We start from the raw sequence: 7,961 nt of genomic DNA on the forward strand, positions 1-7,961 counted from the left end.
CGGAATTATAAGGGGTCTGCCACACCTTGGTAATTGGGCCGGTATAACCGGCCTTGCCAGGCCCACTAGCATCAGTAAAAAATGTTGCAGCATTAACAAGGGGTTGGTGCCTGACTATGGTAGATAAAATAAACGGGGTCCTTTTAAGAAAGGCAAACAGCTTGGCGTGAGGATAATGATTACCAATTTCTCCCACATAATTAGATAGGCTAATTTGCCATTGCATATTGTTCTCAAAGCTTTGGTTAACCTGATTTGAGGTGAGAGGGACTGTAATTGAATGGGGGTCCCATCCTGTGAGCTGTTTACAACGGGAGCGGCCTCGATAAATTACATCAGCAATCTTATCCAAATAGGTGGATAAGGTTTTTGCCACCTTGTTTGGCAAAAAGATCCATTCTAATATAGCATGTTGCTGGGCCAAAACTCCTGACGGACTGTGAGGAGTGGGAAAAACTAACAGTGTAACCGGCTGCGTTGGCTGCACGCGTTGTAACTGCGCTGAGTGGATTTGTTGTTCCACCCATTTAAGTTCAGCCTCTGCTTCAATAGATAACTTACGTGGACTGTTAAGATCAGGATCTCCCTGGAGTGTGATAAACAGATTTTCCAGGGCATAAGTGGGAATCCCGAGAGAAGGGCGAAGCCAATTAATATCTCCCAGTAATTTCTGAAAATCATTCAGAGAGTTTAAAGAATCCCTACGAATTTGCACCTTCTGTGGAGTCACAATATTTCTCTGTATTATGGTACCAAGATAAGCAAATGGAAAATCCCTTTGTACCTTTTCCTCAGCTATTTGTAATCCAAAATTATCCAAATCCTGCCTTGCTTGTTCAAATACCCTGTCCAGCTCCATTTTACATGGAGAGGAGAGCAGAATGTCATCCATGTAATGAATGATCAGTGCTCGGGGAAACTGTTGTCTGAGTAGCTGTAATGGCTGATTAACATAATATTGACAAAGGGTAGGGCTGTTAAGCATGCCCTGGGGCAAAACCTTCCATTGATATCGGGGAGTAGGCTTATGATGATTGATGACAGGAATGGTAAATGCAAATTTTTCCCTGTCCTGTGGTTGTAGCTGAATGGTAAAAAAGCAGTCTTTCAAATCAATAACAATAATGTGCCAATTGGCAGGTATCATTGCCGGTGAAGGCATCCCGGGCTGTAAAGATCCCATGGGGGCAATAACAGTATTAACTCTACGCAAGTCAGTAAGCATTCTCCACTTCCCTGACTTCTTTTTAATAAGGAAGACAGGAGAATTCCAGGGACTGGTTGATTCTTCAATATGCCCCATTTTCAGTTGTTCCTCGACTAAGATTTGTAAAGCTTCTAGCTTCTCTTGGGACAGAGGCCACTGCTCCACCCAGATTGGGCTGTCAGTCAGCCACTTCAGTGGCAGGGCGAAGCTAGCTCGAGCAGCGGCCGTTACTCTAAATCTGGGAACCCCAACCCATCATGATCAAATTGCTTTAAGGTGTTTGCAGAATTGCATACCATGGCATCTGCCAGTGGCTGAGTTTTTACAGGAGTAGAGGGAATGGTAACATAGGCTCCCCACTGATTTAACAAATCTCTCCCCCAGAGGTTAATAGCTATCTCAGCCACAAAGGGCTGCAAGGTTGCTGCCTGCCCATCGGGCCCTAGGCACTGCAAAATATTGGTGCTCTGGCAGACATCTGTCATGACCCCAACCCCGGTAAAGACAGTTGGGACTTTCTGCAAGGGCCACGCCGAGGGCCAGAACTCTTTTGATATGATGGAGACATCAGCCCCTGTATCCACTAAACCTCTGAATTCTTTACCGCCTAAACTAATGGTAATTTCAGGCCGACGGTCCCCAATGTAGGTTTGCCAATACACACTCCTCCCTGTGCTTCCGAAGCCCCCCTGTCTTTTTATGGGGTGCTTCGACCCTGAAAGGTAGGGCAGCAATAGTAACTGGGCAATTTTATCTCCAGCCTCCAGCTGATATGGAACATCTGCACTCATCATAACTAGAATCTCTCCCTCATAATCACTATCAATAACACCAGTATGTACTGTTACTCCTTTAGACGTTAAGCTACTCCTTCCCAAAAGAAGGCCGACCGACCCAGCCGGGACCGGTCCAAAAACATTAGTTTTTATCTTTTGCACACCCCTAGCCGGCTGCAGCAGGATATTGTCTGGAATGGCTATGTCTAAAGCTGCGCTGCCGTGGGTGGCATGCCTGAGGTCGGAAACTGAAAGCCGGTTTGCATCGGGCCGCTGCTGACCGGAAAAAAGCTGCGGCTGCTGCCCGTATTGTTTACTTGCGGGCCCCGGGTCGGGCCCGCTTGAAAGTTTCCCGACTGAAAAAGAGGGGTGCCATTTCTGTGATATCTAGAGTGGCACTGAGTAGCCCAATGCCGTCCCTTTTGACATCTGGGACAGATCCCCGGGGGATTGTTAGCAGGATCGTTCCCAGTAACTCTCTGATTTCTTCTTAATCGGTCCTGCCCCTGTCGGCAGTTCCTTTTCAGGTGCCCAGGTTTTCCACATTCAAAACACTTCATGTTCTGATTAGACTGATAGGGGCCATCCCCTTTTAACGCAGCAGCTAAAAGACCCATTTTATAGGCATCTGACCCTATATCATTACAAGCCTTAATATACTCATCCAGGGAGGCCCCCCGACATTTCAGCGGTCTTAAAGTCCGCTGACATTCTCCGTTTGCATTATCAAAAGAAAGCATCTGTAACAAGAGCTCTTTAAGCTCGGGCTGGGATACTGTTTTATCTAAAACCCCTTTCAAACGGGCTATGAAATCCACATAAGGCTCTTGTGCACTCTGTTTTACCTTTACAAAAGAGGGGGTACTCTCCCCTGGCTTAGCAATTTTTTCCCAGGCCTTAAGACAACAAAGGCGGACCTGGACAATTGCAACATCATTATACTGTAACTGTGCCTGGATGCCAAACCAGGCACCGGTACCAGTGAGCTGTTCCAAAGTAATAGCTACAGGGGGATTCTGACTAGCATTTCGCCTGGCCGTGAGAGCAGCCTCATCATGCCACCAGGTCTTAAATTGTAAAAATTCCGCCCCATTCAGCACGGTGCGTCCCAGTACTTCCCAATCCCACGGGATCAATCTCTCGGCCTGGCTTAATCCCTGCACCAAGCCAAAGGTGTAGGGAGAGTTAACACCATACTGGACACACGCTTGTTTTAAATCTTTGAGCAATTTAAAGGTTAATGGCTCATGGTGATAATTAATTGCTCCCTGGGGGAATTGCTGATTAGGAGGGACCTGTTGTATTGTAACTGGAAAAGCCGAAAGGGTTAGAGGGGATAAATCAAAGCCTTCATGGGCTCCGACCGCCAGAACCGTCCTCATCAAATTAGTCACAGGCTCTGTAACGGTCTGTCGCGGGGGTTCTGCAAAAAGCTCATCCTTTCCATAACAAGAAAAGGGGGGTGCAGAGGGGCCTTCCTCCTTAGTAGGTGGTGGGAGCGGGGAAGGCGTGGAGGGAGGGAAATCGGGCTCTGGCTGAGCCACACAAACATTAGCAGGGAAAAAGCCCGATGATGTTTCACGGGCAGTATAATTTTTCTGTTGTTCAGAGTTCCCTGTCTTTTCATCTCCTGTAATAGGCTGACCCTCTTGGCCCTCCTCACTGGAATCTCCTGATTCCTCCGATAAGGCCTCATCTCCCTTGGGAACCCTGCGTCTGGCTCCTCTTTCTGCTAAAGAGTCCGGGGGGAGGGAGCAACCCTCTTCAGAGCCAGACTGTAACAGCTCTAAGGCACGGACTACAAGATTACAAAGAGACCAAACGGGGAGTGGGATAATTTCCCCCTTTTGGTGCGCTCGACGCAGGGCTCTCATAATCAATCTCCACTGTTTTAAATCTAGAGCATTTTTCCCACTTGGGGTAAACCAATAACAATGCTTACAAATAAGATCAAATAGTTTCTGAAATGTACTTTGTTTTACTTTTACTCCTGAGCTTTTCAGTAACGTCTGAAGCAATTCAATATAAGAGGAGTAAGAAGATGGGGAATTCCCCATCTTAACCCTGCCCGAATCCCGAAGGTCTGACTTACCCAGTCTAGAAATTCTCTTCGGTCCCTCCGGTATTGATACACCTTCCTCGCCGCATGGACGCTTCTCACCTCCGTGTCCCTGTTCGGGCGCCAGATGTTGTATTTCTTTTTAGTGACAGGTCCCAGAGGTGCGATACCGCGAGGGATGAAAGACAAAGACGAACATAGACAGCAGGGGGCCAACAGTTCTATAGTCTGAAGGCCCTGAGTTTATTATTCTCACAGCTTTTATAACCAAGTGAGAGCACATTATTATGAGAAAAGCAGTCAGCTGCAATTAGCTACAATAACTGGCTCAGCACTTCTATCTCTAAAAAAGCCACATCAATCCTCCCAGTCCTTGAACATGGACTCTCAAAAACACCTAATCAAAACAACACAGCTCCGGCGGCTTGCCTACACGAAAGCAGGTGTTCCGTCTAGATGCCAAGAGCCCAGCCAGGCCTGGGAAACATGTAGGAGGGAGAAGGCAAAACTCCTTCAGACAGTGTGGTGGACAATACTGACTTCTCATGGTCTGGCAAATTCTCTCCTTCAGCGCTGGTCACTCCCCGAGTTGCAAGGTTCAACCTTGCATAGACATCCCCCATACAACATCCACAGAAAGACTCAAGTGCCTGTGGTCTGTATCAGCAACGAAGGGTCCTGTGGCACCTTAGAGACTAACAGAAAAGTTTTGAGCATGAGCTTTCGTGAGCACAGACTCACTTCATCATTCTGTGGTCTGTATGAAAGTCTGACCACCTGTCCTCTCACAGGTGCCAGGAATTTGAGAGATTTTGCCTGTCTCTGAGGGTGTTTGTCTGTCTGTTTGTCTGTGCAGGGGTGCGGCAGTCTTGGTCCCTGCTGTGACGCACTGGCTAGGAAGTCAATCTCATTTGCTTTTCTCTGCCCAGTGACCACTCCTTGCGATTCATGAAGGGAGTGACAAGGAACTGGGCCAGACAGCATGTTCCCAGCAACGATCGACCACAACACAATAACTCTAACCCTGGAACCAATCCCTGCAACAAACCTCGCTGCCAGCTCTGCTCACAGATCTACCCCAGTGACACCATCACAGCACCTGACATCAACCACACCACCAGGGACTCCCTCACCTGCACAGCTACTCATAGAATATCTGCCATCATGTGCCAGCAATGCCCCACTGCCATTTACACTGGCCACACTGGACAGTCTCTCCGTAAAAGAATAGATGGACACAGCTCAGACAGCAGGAAGGGTAATGGACAGAAGCCGGTGGGAGACACTTCCATCTCCCTGGACACTCAGTGACAGATTTAAAAGTAGCAGTCCTAAAACAAAGTCATTTCACAAATCAAATGGAGAGAGAAATCTCTGAGCAAATTTATTTGCAAATTTGACTCCATCAACCAAGGATGAAACAGAGACTGGGAGTGGCCGGCCCCTTCCAAAAGCAGCTTCTGTGCCCTGGGTGTTAATATCTCCCCATTAGACTCTGACAATGGGCCACTTGCCCCTGTCTGATCTGACCTGGTTTTTCCTCTTTTGATACACGCTACTGACAATGGGCCATTTCCACCCTGACTGAATCGAACTTGTCAGCTCCGGCCCTCCCTTTTCCTGGGACCCCACTCTTTAAATCCCCCCCCGGAACCCCCCACCCCACCCCCACTCATGCATCTGAGCATTTGATCCAAAATATCTGTCAGTCTAGAAGGTGCCTGTGGGGGTAGGAACGTCCAACTCCTTGTTTCGATATCAGTGTCACCGTTTATACCAAATAGAGCCACGGTAACAGGTGAGAGAGAGAAGAGCGTCCCATAGGCCAGTGATCTTCTTTCCATACAGGAGAGGGAAGACTTCTCCTCCCCAGGCAGGGGATAACGATGTTGGGTGATCCCCACTCCCCCAACCACACCAGGGTTCGAACCGGCAGGTGACAGGTTAGAAAGGGGGCTGGGTTCTGCCAAGCCCGTCAGCCTTGCAAAATGGGGATTGAACTTTGTTGAAAATATTTCATGATTTGAGTTAAATTCACGAACCACAAATCAACTCTTCTTCCAAAGGAAGCTGCTACCGGACCCCTCAACTAAGAGAAGCAAAGCACAGCCTGGATTGTCAGGGTGGAGGTGAGGGACTGAGCAGGGGAATCTGGAGCATACAGAGGATGGAGAGTACGTTGTTTAGGGTATCATGTTTGGGTTGGACATGCATCCATCAGATTCCCATGGATATCTGGGACGAGCATGAGGTGAGTGGAGCAGGGAGAAAAGGCCTTTGCTTCCCTGCGGCTGATGAGGCTCTAAAGGGAGGGCCTATTCCAACACCCAATGGAACAGGGAACAGAAAAGGTGGATGGGTTAAAAAAGAGGCAAAGTGTTTGGTTTTTACTGAAGGCAAAGGGCAAATAAGCTCGGCTGGTTTAATGAATGAAAGGGATAAACTTCAGTGGCATTGGCCAGCCCCGTTCTCCTCTTGTTTACCAGGCTGTTACCACAGAACATTAGCGTGCAGTGAGTGGTTTGCTTCATGATAATCCTTCTTCAGCACAGAATTGAATCCGAATCGCTGTGCCTGGGACGACCAGAGGCGCCAGAGAACATCAACATGGAACTGAAAACAGCAAAAGTCAGACATGATATTTTTTTGAACACTCTGGCTCAGGCAAAGCCCTGGTGTCACCACATTGACAAGAGGGGGTTACACCAGGGAACAGCTTGGCCCATGGCTCTGAAAACTCCTTGCAATTTTCTGGCAGTATTTCAGGAGTTATGACACAATTAATATTGCTGTTAATTAATACCCAGAGGGCCTAACTGCAAACCGTCCTTCCCCTGGGAAATGAGAAACTTTACAGTCCACTGAAATATTCTTGTGTGATTTTAAATCCCCAGTCCCACAGTTGTTGCAAACAGGTTAGCTAAAGGGGCTGAGAATATGAAGTTGGGCTTTTACTCGTATGAATCCGGGTCCCTTTGCTACTGTCCAAATACTGACAAAACGTGAATGGCAATTTGGTGGCTTTGGCATATTTCCCAATGTACACGATAAGAAAGGCCGTGCATATGGTTCAAGGCCCAGGACCTGTGTGAGGTCAATAGGTGGAGAACTGGTGACTCCCAATGGAGTCCGACCTGTTCCTCATCATTCCTTCGTTTAACACTCAGTCATTTTCGCCTGGGAAGGTATGAATGTATTTCGAGTATTTATGGATATTTAGGTGCAGTGACTCATCAGCTAATTAAAATCACCAAAAAGTAGCACTAATTAAACATTCCAGCACATTCATTAATATCTATACCACATCTCCCATCTTCTTTGAGAAGTTTTCCATAATTCTTTACCCCTGAGATTTTCAGATAAACCAAAGGAAATGACAAGGACAATGGTTTGTATTGTCCTGAGTGAACTTCTCCTAGATTCAAACATTCTCAGGAGAGTAAGAGATTAAAAAGTAATCCCACCTGTAAAATCTCATCTGATTCCTGAATGTAACCCAGCAAGTGGAACAGAAAATGAGGATAATTTTCAGAGAACTAACACATCTCTCATTAGAGAAAATTCACAGATCCCAACGCCAAAAAGGCCCAGTTCAATCATCTGGCTGGATCACCTGTAGAGCGTTGGCCAGTGAACTTCCCCCAAAATAATTCCTTTTGAGTTAGAGCAGAACTTGAAGCAAATCCAATCTTGTTTTGAAACTTGCCAGTGATGGAGAATCCACCATGAGCCACCGGAAACTCTTTCGGTGATTAACTAATCTGTGTGTTTAAATTGTCTTCATGTCTCGACCGCTAATAAGTTGTTGCCTACCCTTTACTTCAATAAGCTAAATACATGTGGCACCTTCCATTTCTGCCATAAGCCACTTATCTAGAGCATGGACAGATCTTCTAGCCTTTTCTGAGACCATTTCAGT

The sequence above is a fragment of the Carettochelys insculpta genome, chromosome 32 (assembly GCF_033958435.1).
Source record: "Carettochelys insculpta isolate YL-2023 chromosome 32, ASM3395843v1, whole genome shotgun sequence".
Taxonomy (NCBI): domain Eukaryota; kingdom Metazoa; phylum Chordata; order Testudines; family Carettochelyidae; genus Carettochelys; species Carettochelys insculpta.